The following is a 13,849-nucleotide window of genomic DNA, read 5'->3' as shown; positions in this document are numbered from 1 at the left end:
AGGAAAAGGCAAATGTAATGCCTAGATATGCTGAGCAGACCAAGCAGATGGTATACAGTTATTCATTTTAGGGAAGCTGTCCTTAAATTTTAAGATTAACTTTAGAGGTTCTCTGGGCACTCTCTGCACATCCCACTGGTTTGATTCCCTTTCTCTTTTATTAAAATTTTGACCCTAATATCGTGAGTTATTCATTTTCTGCTGTCTGTATGGTGGTCTCAGTGGTCAGAAGCACCTTGGAAGGAGCCTTCCCAATTTGGTTGAAGCTTATCTTCCTTCCAGGATTTTATCAGCACCAAGGTACCAGGCTGGAATTGATGAATTTCAAATCCCAAGGGCAGGGTCTGTGCAAGAGGTCCCTAGGACCAGAGAGATGACAAAATGAAAGATATAGCCAACATATAGTTTTTTTTATATATAAATTGACCTTGCATTTCCACAGTGGGGAAGCTCTGTGGGCTCACTAAGAGATGGGAGAGCATATAATATTTCATCCCTCTTTGGAACTGTTCTAATCTGAAGAAGAGGTATAGGGAGACACTTAGTAAAGGGTAATCTTGTTTTAAGTATAAGGTTCTTAAGAGTTTGACTCATTCTAATTTTCCAGATGAGGATGGATGTTAAAAAGGCTATAGTAATTGTGATTAATATTTAAACTTTCCATAATTATTCCTCATAGGCTTTGGAGGTCAATTGGCTATGATTGTCTGAAAGAATATATAATTTATTTATTTATTTGAGAGAGAGAGAGAAATGGGCATGCCAAGGCCTTCAGCCACTGCAAAATAAAACTCCAGACACATGTGTCACTTTGTGCATCTGGCTTACATGGGCCCTAGGAAATCAAACCTAGGTCCTTTGGCTTTGCAGGCCAATGCTTTAACTGCTAAGCCATCTCTCAAGCCCTGAATCTATAGTTTTTACACAAGGCCAAATACTGGCACTACTTAGTCTAAAATAATCTTAATCACATTGCCAATATTAGCAACTATGGGTGGGGGGGAGTCCTCTACACAACTATAGGGGTGATCCACTACCACAAGTAAATGTTTTAGTCTCTATACCTTAGGCATTTCTGTGAAGTCCATCTGGATACTCTGGAGGGGTCTCAGCCTAGCAGGCATCCCACCTGAGGTTTGCTTTCTTAATGCCTTTTCTTTAACTTCTGGTAAATTACACATCACACACACACACACACACACACACAGAGAGAGAGAGAGAGAGAGAGAGAGGGAGAGAGAGACCTGTTTAGCAATGGTATCTACCCTAATACAACAGAATTTTTAAGTATTGTATCACATATTGTCTGAGGTCTCAGTGAGTCCCCTTGTGTAATATTGACAATAATTTCCTCATTGTAGGCTTGTTGATTACTTCTCTTCTGTCCAGAAGGACTCATCTCCCATCTTCAGTTTGAGTGGCACCTATTTGAACTAGTTCTATTCTTTCACTTTATTAAATTGAGTTTTTAATGTCTCTTTTGGGGCAGTTGGCATTAATTTAATGTCTGGGGGTAGTTGGGAGTAGGCTGAACAGTCTAATATTCTCTAGAGACTCTCACTTTGTGGCTTCATCTGTGAGCCTGTTTTCTACAGCCTCCATGGTAGCCAGTTATGTGAACCACAGCTCTTTCTGCTGAAAGAGACACCTTTCTAGGACTAGTGTCTTTTGCCATTTATAAGACCTTGTTGTGTCCAATGATTTCCAAAGGTATGTACCACTCTATCTGCATATTTGGAGTAATTATTATATTGTTTTTGAGAAGTTTTAAGGCCTGGTTGGACACTTCACAAGTTTGAGCTAACTAGTTATTAGGCAGTCTGCCTCTTCCTCTTGCACAGGAATTGATTATTTCCATCATTTATGACATACCCATTGTGCTTTTTCCCCTTCAGTCATCCAAGATGACCTATCCACAAACAGCCTGATCTCATTGTGTAAAGTGGACTCTCTTGGGTTTGCTCTGATCTTGGTCTGATATTCTATTAAACTTAAGCAATCATGTTCTAATGTCTCTTTGTTTTCTTCCTCCTCCCACATAAAGCTTGTTGGGTTTTGGCATACATATGTGATTTAAAAAAAATCATCTTTTTATCATATGGCTTAATATTTTAGGATCTGCAATGCACTTAGCCATCTTAGCCTTGTGGAGTGCTCACCAGAATAGCCCCTCCAAAGGCCTCTTTTCTGCCCTTACCTCCTAGAAAGGTGGAGACCACAGCTGCCTGCATATATTCAGGCCACCCAATCCAGACAGGATTAAGGAAGTGGGAAACAAAGGCCACTAGCTTCTTTTTTCCTCCCAAGCTTTGGTAAATATCCCAAAAGATACACTCTGGTCTATGATCACAAACAAGTGAAAGGGCTCTTCTAAGGATGGGAGGTAAAGTACTGGATATGTAACGAGGTTCTCATTAATCACTTCATTTTCTGGGCTTCATCTTCAGACCACTACAATGGCTAAGGTTCTTCAAGTAGCTTGAGGTGCAAGGGTTTGGTCCTTTGCACATTAATTGTAATTGCCTAATAGCCCAGGAACTTTCTGAGTCCCTCTTCTTCATGGGAAAGAGAAGGCTCTCTATGACTATTATTATTTCTGGGTTGATCTTTTGTTTTCCCTCACTAATTAAATTTGCCAGATTTCTTACTTCTTTTACAACACATTACAGTTTGGTTTTAGAGACTCATAACCCTCTTTTTCTAGGAAAATTCAGAAAATCAATAGTGGTCCCAGGTATTTGAGCTCTCTTTCCTCCAGAAATTAAAGATCATCTACATATTGTGATAACTGGACTGTTCCCAATGGTTGAAAATCTTCTAGAACTTTTTCTAACATTTAGCCAAATAGGTTTGGACCATCTATGAAGCCCTGTGGCAGCACTGTCCAGTGACACTGCTGTCTCCCTCCACATATAGGATTTTTCCATTCAAAGGCAAATAAATCTCTATGCTTAGAGGGTGTGCCCAGAATGCACCTTTAGTTTCTACTATACTAAACCATTTGTGGTCACAGGAAATTTTGCTTAACAGACTATATGGATTGGAGACTGTCAAAGTGAGTTCCACAATGCTGGGATGAATTTAAAGCAGACATAGTTTATGGGAGGAAGGAAGGGATTTATTTTAGGCTTATAGATCCAGGGAAATTCCATCAATGGTGGAAAAGCTTATTTTCACAGATCCATGCAGAGAGAAACGAAACCCAAACAGCCAGCAAACACCAAACTGCAGCAAGCAAAAGAAAAAAAAAAAATACACCAGAGCTCACACATCACTTATATACCCCTTTGGGCTGGAATAAGATCCACCCCTGTAATAGACAGATCCAACATTGCTGGGACAAATGACCAACCAAACACAATTTTATGGGAGGAAATCATTTACTTCAAGCTTACAAATCCAGGGGAAATTCCATCACTGGCAGAAGAATCTGTCTCCCATTTATAAGCCCAAGCAGATGGAGAGACACCACCAAGCAGACAGTATCAGAAGCAATAACCAACACATAAAACCCATGAGAGGGGGCTGGAGAGATGGCTTAGCAGTTAAGCACTTGCCTGTGAAGCCTAAGGACCCCGGTTCAAGGCTTGATTCCCCAGGACCCATGTTAGCCAGATTCACAAGGGGGCACACGCATCTAAAGTTCATTTGCAGGGGCTGGAGAGATGACTTAGTGGTTAAGCACTTGCCTGTGAAGCCTAAGGACCCTGGTTCGAGGCTGAATTCCCCAGGACCCACATTAGCCAGATGCACAAGGGGGCGCGCACATCTGGAGTTCATTTGCAGTGGCTGGAGGCCCTGGCGCACCCATTCTCTCTCTCTCTCTCTCTCTCTCTCTCTCTCTCTCTCTCTCTGTCGCTCTCAAATAAATAAAAATTATAAACATGAAAATTTTTTTTAAAAAAGGTGTACACCACCACGCCTGTAAAGTTCATTTGCAGTGGCTGGAGGCCCTGGCATGTCCATTCTCTCTCTCTCTCTCTCTCTCCCTATCTGCCTTTCTTTCTGTGTCACGTTTAAATAAATAAAAAATGAACAAAAAATATTTAAGAAAAACATGAGAGTGTTGGGGAAATTCTTCAATGGTTAAAGCACTTGCCTGCAAAGCCTGATGACCCAGATTTGATTCCCCAGTACCCATGTATACCTGGATGCGCAAAGTGGTGCATGCATCTGGAGTGCATTTGCAGTGGCTAGAGGCCCTGGTATGCCCATCCCCCCTCTCTGCTTGCAAATAAATAAAAAGAATAAGAAAGTAACCTATCAGAGTTCACAACCTCTCTTTATCTTTGGTCTGGAATTCAGATCTGCCTCTAGTGACATATCCACTGTAGCATAAGTATGCCTGCTAGAGGCTGAAGCTGCAAGCTCAATTTTAATAAAACACTTGAGTCCATGGGAGACAATGTATTCAACCACAGCACCCCAAAACACCTTTGGGCTAGATCCCAAAATCCACCCCTAGTGCCACCTCCACCAGCTAGGCAGCTGGAGACCCAAGTTACAACCTTAATAGATCAGTTGAGTCTATGGGGGAACATAGACTCAAGTGTTTCTTCTGCCATTGATGGTGTTCTCCTGGATATTACTGTAAGCCTGAAATACATTCCTTCCTCCCATAAGCTGCTTATAGTTGGATGTTTGTCCCAGCAACAGGAGCTGACTAAAACAGTAATAAGTATCAGAGAAATGGGTCCATGTGGATTTTGGTCTTTTGGAACTCTTGTGCTAGAGGAATGTGGAAAGACTTGGTACTTGGGGATGGAGAAGCCTCATATTGTGATAAGCCAAATTTCATGGACTATTCTGGTGGAATTTGAAAGTGCTAAATGCAGAGAAAATTTTGGAGTGAAAAGGCTTGACTTATGAACTTTAAAAGTGTAAGGAGAGACAATGGAGAACTTTGCTGGAAATGGGCACTGGCATAAATGCTGGCTGCGCTCTTCTGCCCATTCCCAGAGAGTTTCATCAAGGTTGAATATAAAAGCATTCAAGGAGACTGATGTGCTTGAAGGAAGTATAGAACAGAAATATATGAAAGATGTGTTGTTTGTTGTAGGAAAAATTCAAGCAAGTATAAGTTACTGGAACAGCGACTTGTTTTAGGTTGCTGAAGCTAAAATAGTTAACAGATTTCTTCCATTAAGGATGGGCCAAATGTTTTTCATTGAAACCATGGAAAAGATGTTTGAGGGTGAAATCCATCCAAGAAAGTCTCATTGAGTAGGAATGCAATTATTTTACAAGGAAGAGACTTAAATGAAGAATTCTAAAGACATATGCTGCTCTACAAGGTCAAGATATATTTACTCTTTGGATTTCCAAAGTTGGATATGCCTTTTCACACCTGGTAATGGTTTTGAACACATGAATAATTCAGAGAAGTGGGTTGTAAAGTAAACACAATTCCAGAAGCTGCTGCTGAGATGGTGGCATGTGGAACAGGGTATTCCTGTGTACAGGTCCAGTAAGGCCATTGTATCAAGAGAATAAATTCCTAGAAACTAGGTGTACAGATTCAGTATTGTAAAGCAGGGTGAGGGTCCTTTATTGAAGGCCAAATAAGGCCATTGTATGGAGCTGTGAGGATGGACCATGGTTTTCAGTGGAGAACCAAAGACCTTCTGAATATACCAGAACTGTGCAATGTTAGCCATGGAGAACTGGTAGCTTGGGCTGAAAGTTTTCCTCAGGCTAATCGGCCCAGCTAGAGGGAAGAAAAAGAAAATTCAGAGATTGTCACCACTCTTTATAGATGTCAGACTTGAACTTCAGATGTTCGATATTGACCTGATGGTTACTGATTTTTATTGGTCCAGTGTCTCCTTGTTATGTCTTATTACATTGGAAATGTTTACTCTTTGCCATTATATATTGGAAGAATGATTTTATTTTACAGGACTCACAGTAAAGAGATAGTCTAAAATCTCCAATAATACTTGGAAATTTGGAACAGTCTTAAAGTTGGTAAAGCTTATGGGGACCTTTAAAGTTGGACTGAATGCAACCTGCATGGTGAGATGGTCATGTGTCTATAGAGGCCAGGGACACAATGTGGTAGTTTGAACGTATGGTTCCATAGATTCAGGCTTGAAACTTGTGTCTCCAATGAGTGGAGGCCTATTGGGGAAGTTATATCACTGGGGGCAAATCTTGGAGTCCAGCCCCAAGGTAGGTGGAGAGCAGTTTGAGCTCTGGTGCTTCATGCTTACTGTTGTTTACTGGATGTTTGGTGGTGTCTCTCTGCTATTAATCTATGGAAGTGAGCCAGCTTCTTCTATCATTGAAAGTGTTCCCCTGGATCTGTAAGCCTAAAATAAACCCCTTCCTCCAATAAGCTGCTTCTAGCTGGATTTTTTTCCCAGCAATGGGAGCTAACTACAACAGGATCCCTATGTTCCTTCAGTAGGGTTAGGATATTGTCTCCTGCGGGATAGCTTTCCTTGTTCGAATTTGTAATGGTGCCATCTGTAGTGCCTCTCTGTTACCTCCTTTGACCCATGCTGTAAGATCAAATTTCCCCTCCTCTTCTTTGGTTAGAAGATTTATCCTCACCTTTATTTGTCCCTCTTTCACATTTGGTCCTAGACCCAATCTTGAAGATCTCTATATAGATTAGTACCTGCTTTGGAAAAATACAAAGGTGACTAATTTGTTCAGTTGCTAATTTAATCAGAATCCCCACCTGAAGCAGTAATTTTCTTGTTTCTTGGACAAAGCATCTAATCAGAAGCAACTTTTGGGCAGCAAGGATGTATTTCAGTCTTACAGTTTACAGGGGAAGCTTCATCATGGCTAGTCTGAAAATCTAATAGACTAATCAACCCTAAGGTCCACCCACAGTAAGGCCTCACCTCCAAAATGCTCCATCAGCTGGAAACTCAATAGGAGCCTTAATCACATATTCAAGACACCACACTCCCCTTACTCTAGATACTACCCATATTTGTCATTGGAGAACTTTGCACTGCTGGACTGGCAAACTAAAGAGGAGTGTGCAGCTATGTAATCAAGCAAAAACATTATTTCCTGTCCCTCAGATCCCACCCTTAGATTTATCAAAAAGTTTCTCTTAGGGCCTGTTAAAAAGGAGTAACTGAACTCCTCAAAATTCCTAAGAGGGATCACCTTCCCTTCCTTTTTCCATTCTAGGCACTCTCTTTTAAAGTGTCCCAGGTCCTCACATTTCTAATATCCACTCACTGTCTTAGAATTTCTCATCTATGTGTTCTTTCTCTCTGTGGGATCTAGTGCCCCCCCACCATTTCTGGAGACATCATGGTCTACCTTCTTTCTACCTTCTCTATCATGAAACCCATGATCTTTATGTTTTTTGTATTTTTAAAATATATTTATTTGAAAGAGACACACAAAAAATCAGAGAGCGAGAGAGAGAGAGAGAGAGAGAGAGAGAGAGAGAGAGAGAGAGAGAAGAAGAAGAAGAAGAAGAAGAAGAAGAAGAAGAAGGGTGGGAGGGAGAGAAAGAATGAGCATACCAGGACCTTCTGCCACTGTAAACCTTCTCCACCCACCCATACCCATGTACCACTTTGCGCATCTGTCTTTACATGGGCACTGGGAAACTGAACACAAGCTGTCAAGTCTTTGGGAGCAAGTATTTTTAACTATCTGACTTCATACCAACCATCTATCTTGTGTAATTTCTTAGTGATGTCAGGCCAAATCTTAGTTACAAAGTAGACCTTTAGGAGACCTTGCCCCATCTGGTCTTGGGGATTCAATCCAGGGTACTTCATTTGATCCCTAAGCCTTTGTAAAAAGGCGGAGGGAATTTCTTTTTCTTGTTGAACCTCAAATGCTATGTAAATATTTTGTGACCAAGAAACTCGATACTTATTGTCTTGGATAATCAATTCTCTAAGGCCTTTCATTTGGACCTGATCACCAGTATTGTTATGTCACTTGAGGCCCATATTGGGGGAACTTTTGCTATGCCAGGGGAAAGCCTTGTACACGGGGATGTTGCTTCACCCAAATACTTGTTCAAAATGGACAACATATCTTCACAGGTGTAAAAAGTGGAACAGGGCTGGAGAGGTGGCTTTGCATTAAGGTGTGTGCCTGCAAAGCCAAAGGACCTCGTTTTGATCCCCCAGGACCTACGTAAACCAGATGCACAAGGGGGTGCACATGTCTGGAGTTCGTTTGCAGTGATTGGAGGCCCTGATGTGCCCTTTCTCTCTCTCTCTGTGCTTCTTTCTCAAATAAATAAATAAGGTTTTTAAAAAGTGGGACCAAAAATAGCTCGTTGCCCCACTAGACCCAGGGGGCCTTCCAGAAGGGGCTTCACGTCCTTTTTGAAGTTCTTTACCTCAGTACTGGTAAATGGGGGCATTCACAAATCCATTTAGTCCTTGTTCCAAAGGAACTTTCTGTAATAGGAACAACCTTGGTGTCTCTTAGAGGGAATTCCGACAGACATTTTCTCTTTGTTGCATTGTTTTAATTACCCCCTAAGGCCACAATAGGGGCCAAGAGTGGGGGGGGGTAGTTCCTCATCTTTTTATTCCCTAGGGCCTTCATTTTCTGATCCTCCAGCCACTCCACCTTGTGAAACAGAGGGGTTGGTAGCCAGAACAGAGGATACCAAGGATTTTTGTTTGAGCCTAAGATTTTGTCAGCTTATAGGGGAAAAATGAAGTTAGCTCCTTCATCCTGAAAAGTGCATAATTTATTTCTACTGGAAAGTGTGGGATCTTATTTTTAACATAAAGAATTAATGTTTGATATACCCTCACCTGAGCCAAATTTTGCCAAAAGATTGAGGGCTTATGAATATCTTACTTTGGTCAGATGAAACAACATTCAATCATTTTTTTTATTTTCCTTTGTCTTTAGTTTAGGGACTGTCCTGGTATCTTAACATCCCCCACATTAGGCTATCTGAGAGAATATCTGAGGGGAGTGACCCTATCATTCTTTTTTTTCATTTTTCTCCCTTAGATTTAGGCCCTTTGTTTCTCATTTTTGGAGGAGTAGTCCTGTGACTGATTCCTTTCCCCTGTACTCACTCCCCAAGAGTTATTTCATATACCAGTTCATCCTGGAGTTGCTTAAGTCCCAACACCAGAGGTTTCTTGTACCCTTTAGGATTCACTTGGTCTGTATCCAGCCTCTCCCTTGTAGAAGAACAAAACCACATGGATTGAAGATCCATACTCAGTGCCTACAGCACTTCCTGGTCACATACTCTTAGCCTCTGGAAATGCTCAATCACCTAGGTAGTCTTGAGTCATAATTTTCCTATCTTGGATTGTGCAGGAGTTTGTGTGGGTACCAATGATTCTTCATAGAAATAGAAATTACAAATATTAATATGGAAACACAATAGACTACCAAATAACCAAAGCAGTTTTGAGCAGAACAATGATAGAAATACTTTTGATTTCAAATTATAGCAGATTCATAGTAACAAAATCATCATGTTATTGGCACAAAACAGACATATATATCAATGAAATAGGAGAGTAGGTATAGAAATAAACCCACATAATTACACCCATCTGATTTTTTTAAACAAAAGATGCAAAAAACATACAACACAGAAAACACTGCCTCTTTTACAGATGGTGCTTGGAAAACTGGACATCAATATGTAGAAGAATCAAACTATACACCTATTGCCTGTACAAAAATCAATTCAGTGCTGGAGAGATGGATTAGTGGCTAAGATGCTTACCTGCAACACCTAAGGATCCAGATTCAATTCCTTAGAACCCATGTAAACCCAACACACAAGGTGACACATGCACACAAGGTGGTGCACATGTCTGTATTTTGATTATGGTGGCTAGAGGTCCTGGTGCAGCAATTCTCTCGCTCTCTTATACTCTCATAAAAAAAAATAAATTGGGCTGGAGAGATGGCTTAGCGGTTAAGCGCATGCCTGTGAAGCCTAAGGACCCCGGTTCGAGGCTCAGTTCCCCAGGTCCCATGTTAGCCAGATGCACAAGGGGGCGCATGCATCTGGAGTTCGTTTGCAGAGGCTGGAAGCCCTGGCAAGCCCATTCTCTCTCTCTCCCTCTATCTGTCTTTCTCTCTGTGTCTGTCACTCTCAAATAAATAAATAAATAATTTTTAAAAAATAAAATAAAATAAATTCAAACACATCAGTACTTCATGTAAGAGCTGAAAACGTGGACCTGCTAGAAGCAAATATAGGGAAATCCCTACAAATGTAGGCATGGGCAAGTACTTTATGAAAAAGAATTCATGAAAGCAAGAATTGGCAAATGGGATTGCATGTGTTAAAAGGATCCTGCATATCAAAGCTAACAATTAACAATGTGAACTGATGAGCTTACAAAATAGGAGAAATCATTTGCCAACTATACATCTGACAATGGATAAGTTTTAAGTAAAATACAAAAAGAAATTCAAAAATATTAAACAAAAATATATCACTCAATCAATACATGGACTAAAACTGAATAGACAGCTGTTCAAACAAGTACAAATGTCCAATAAATACTTGGAAAAATGAACATCTGAAGTCATCTAAATGGCCATGAAAGGTTGTCTTTTTTTGAATGTATCAGGAAGAACATGTGTTTCTCAGTGTTCAACATCTCAGCTGTTAGGATTAAGAATCCTCAGGCTAGAGATGGCTCAGCAGATAAAATCACTTGTTTGAAAAGATTGATGGACCAGGTTCAATTCCCAAATACCCACATAAATCCAAATGCACAAAGTAGAGCATGCATGTGGAATTCATTTGCAGTGGCAGCAGGCCCTGGTGTGTCCATAGTCAATCTCTTTCTTAAGTAAACAAATGGATTTTTTTTTAAGCAAAATGTTTCTTTGAGCTCAAAGTTGTGGGGAACATATACACTCCCAGCACTGTCCTGGGAGGCTGATGCAGGAGCATTGTGAGGTCAAGGGCAGTATGGTTACATAGGGAGACTGTCTGAAAACACCAAGGGCTGGAAATGTAGTACACTACTAATAGTCTCAGGGGCTCTTTTCCCAGTATGCAAGTCTGGTAACTTCACACATGAATGTAGTATGGTGAAGGAGTAGAAAGGGAAAGGGGAGGGATTATATACAAATGTAATGATTGCAGGAAATTGTACTAGAGAAACCTATTTATCATTAGCTAATTAAAAGATATAGCAGAGAAATAGAATCATGTATGAATGAACTGGGGCTAAAGTACCCTCCTGAGATGGAGAAAACTTTACCTTAAAACTATAGGATGGTGCTGGTAAATCTCAGCACCAGAACTGGGTCATCCATTCACAGTAAGCTATTCGTCAGGGATACCCATGATGCCTCCACAACAATACAGGCCGTTGCCAAAGCACTTGGTTACCCACTCCCATAACTAGATGGTAAGACCCTAATGCTGAAGACCCCACAGGCTATAATTGCAGGACACTGAGAAATCAAGATGGAAGCCTGCTCCTGCTGATTATTTCTCATAGTGCTGGAAAGAGCTACACGGGATCCTTTTAATTCATGCAATCCCATTTGCCAATTCTTGCTTTCATGAATTCTCTTTCATAAAGTCCTTGCCCATGCCTACAGTTGAAGGGATTTCCCTACATTTGCTTCTGCTGGGGAGTAAAAGTCATCAACAGTGTAAATAAGCAGTAGATCCTGCAAGCTACAAAATCAACTAGCTAAGCAAGATGTACTCACTGTAGCAGTAGTGGCACCTAAGTTATGGGGTGATCAACACTCTCTGACTGGATATGAGGCCCACTCAGTGGGAGGAAAATCATGCCTGGTACTGAGAACCAAGTTAAAACCTATAGCTTAAAAAAAGACTCATAGCCCTAGCAGGAAGCTTTCACTATTCTTTGGCTAAATGGAGAGGTTATGCCCATTAAAAGTTTATCTCTTTTAATCAATGTTATTTTCACTGTTGGGTAGAGAACCTGCTTTTTACAGGTGGCAGTGAATACCGGGGAGCCTAAGACACCATCAAAATGACAGGAAGAGAAAGCCAAGTGCCTAGATAGAGGCCTATCACACCTATTAGGGCCTGGGCAACATTACAGAGAAAGTAGCAGATTTAATATGAGCACTGTTCTCACTGACAGAGAACTTTCTCCAGGGAGATGGCAGTAAACACTGCAGAGACTCAAAGTTCATCAAAGCAGATAATAAGAGGCTACCGATAATTCAGCACTAAAGAATAGTTCTAACACACCCTCCAAGATTCAGGGAGTGGTGCAAAAGAAAAGGTGAAAGAGAAAGATGGTAGGAAGGCATATACTATGAGAAAGTTTCTTCTCCACGGGAACTGACTAGTGCACTCATGATGACACTGAGGAAGGCCTGCAGTGAAATGGGGGTGGGGGAGAGGAGACAAAAAAGGATAACCTCATGGCAAGGCAACGAATTTGGAATATGTTCATATATTAAAGTTCAAAGTAAAAATTTATTTTTAATACTACCAAATCTAAGGCTTTTAACATTAATTGTTGTGGTTATAAACTTTATTATATTTTAAAATCTGAGAACTGCCAAACATAATTTTTGTACAAACGCTTGAGAACAGTTCAATTGGGCATAGCATCTCCATTCAAATGATTCAAAAGAAGATCAAATTTAAGCGAGAATCTACCATATCAGGAATAAAGCTATAACCATCATTTGTATAGATGCATTGTTGTCAAAAGTACATTTCCTATTCTAAAGAGAAAATTTTCATTCTTATTATAGTAAACAATTTAATGGCATTTAGAACAAACGGCTAATACTTCTATAATTGAGTCTCATGGTTACAAAAATTACAAATTTAAATTAAATTTAAATTTAAATTACAAAATTAAAGACAAATAGCACCAGTTCTTCCTTGAAATATCCATTTTATAAAGCATAAAACAATGTCATAATAATATAATTCAAAATGTAGCATAATAAATGGCTCAAAGCTAAGCAATTAAGTAGAAACACTGCATAGGATAAAGAATTTCTCTGTATGAGAACTGATCTATGCATAAGTATTATCACCTGAAGAGTAAGCTGAGAGGTAGTAGTAATAGTAAATCATGTGTATACATATATACATATATATATATATACACACATATATACATATGACTAAATAATATGTATATAGTTATTGCTTATGTGGAAGTATGAAGTACAATATTAAATTCCAAAAGAAAGCATGTATACATACAGGTATAGAATAGTATGTAAATATGGACAAGTATCCTTATGAAAAATAATTGGTATCTTGATATAGAGATGTGAACAATAAATGCCTAATGTTTAAGCTTAGCAAAAAATATATATATAAATATATAAAGTTGCAAACACATATTTTTTTAAAAAATCAATTCTATCCAAACTTTCTTGTAGAACATTGTTTTGCAGTTATTAAATTTTACAATTTTAAAAGGCTATCAAAACTAGTAGGAACTCTTTATATAAGCTTCAAAACTTACTTTTTCCTTAAAATATCAACACATCCAACACTAATAACAATGTATTAATAGCAGAAAGGAAAATAATTTATGTAGCTCCTCCCTTTCTAGAAACACTGTAAAATCAGACATAAAATGGTTGAGAAAGAGATGAGAGCTATAAGTGCATCTTTAAATTCTTATTTGAGAAAATAATTCTCATGTATTTAATAACAGAGGTAAATGCCTATTTTCCCTTTTTGGATTTAGCTGTTTGGTTCTAAATATTAATATTAACAAAACAAAGGTTTCTGCTGCATGAAGTATACACTTGTCAACAATATAATAAAAACAATCAAGAGTTTTTACAAAGTGTCAAATTAAGTATGTTAGTGCTCTAGTAATATGTCAAATGGTCCTTACTAAAGAATAAGACTAAACTGTCAATGTAGTTCTGCAATTTTGATAAA

The sequence above is a fragment of the Jaculus jaculus genome, chromosome X (assembly GCF_020740685.1).
Source record: "Jaculus jaculus isolate mJacJac1 chromosome X, mJacJac1.mat.Y.cur, whole genome shotgun sequence".
Lineage (NCBI taxonomy): Eukaryota > Metazoa > Chordata > Mammalia > Rodentia > Dipodidae > Jaculus > Jaculus jaculus.
Note: the sequence above shows the minus strand (reverse complement) of the source record.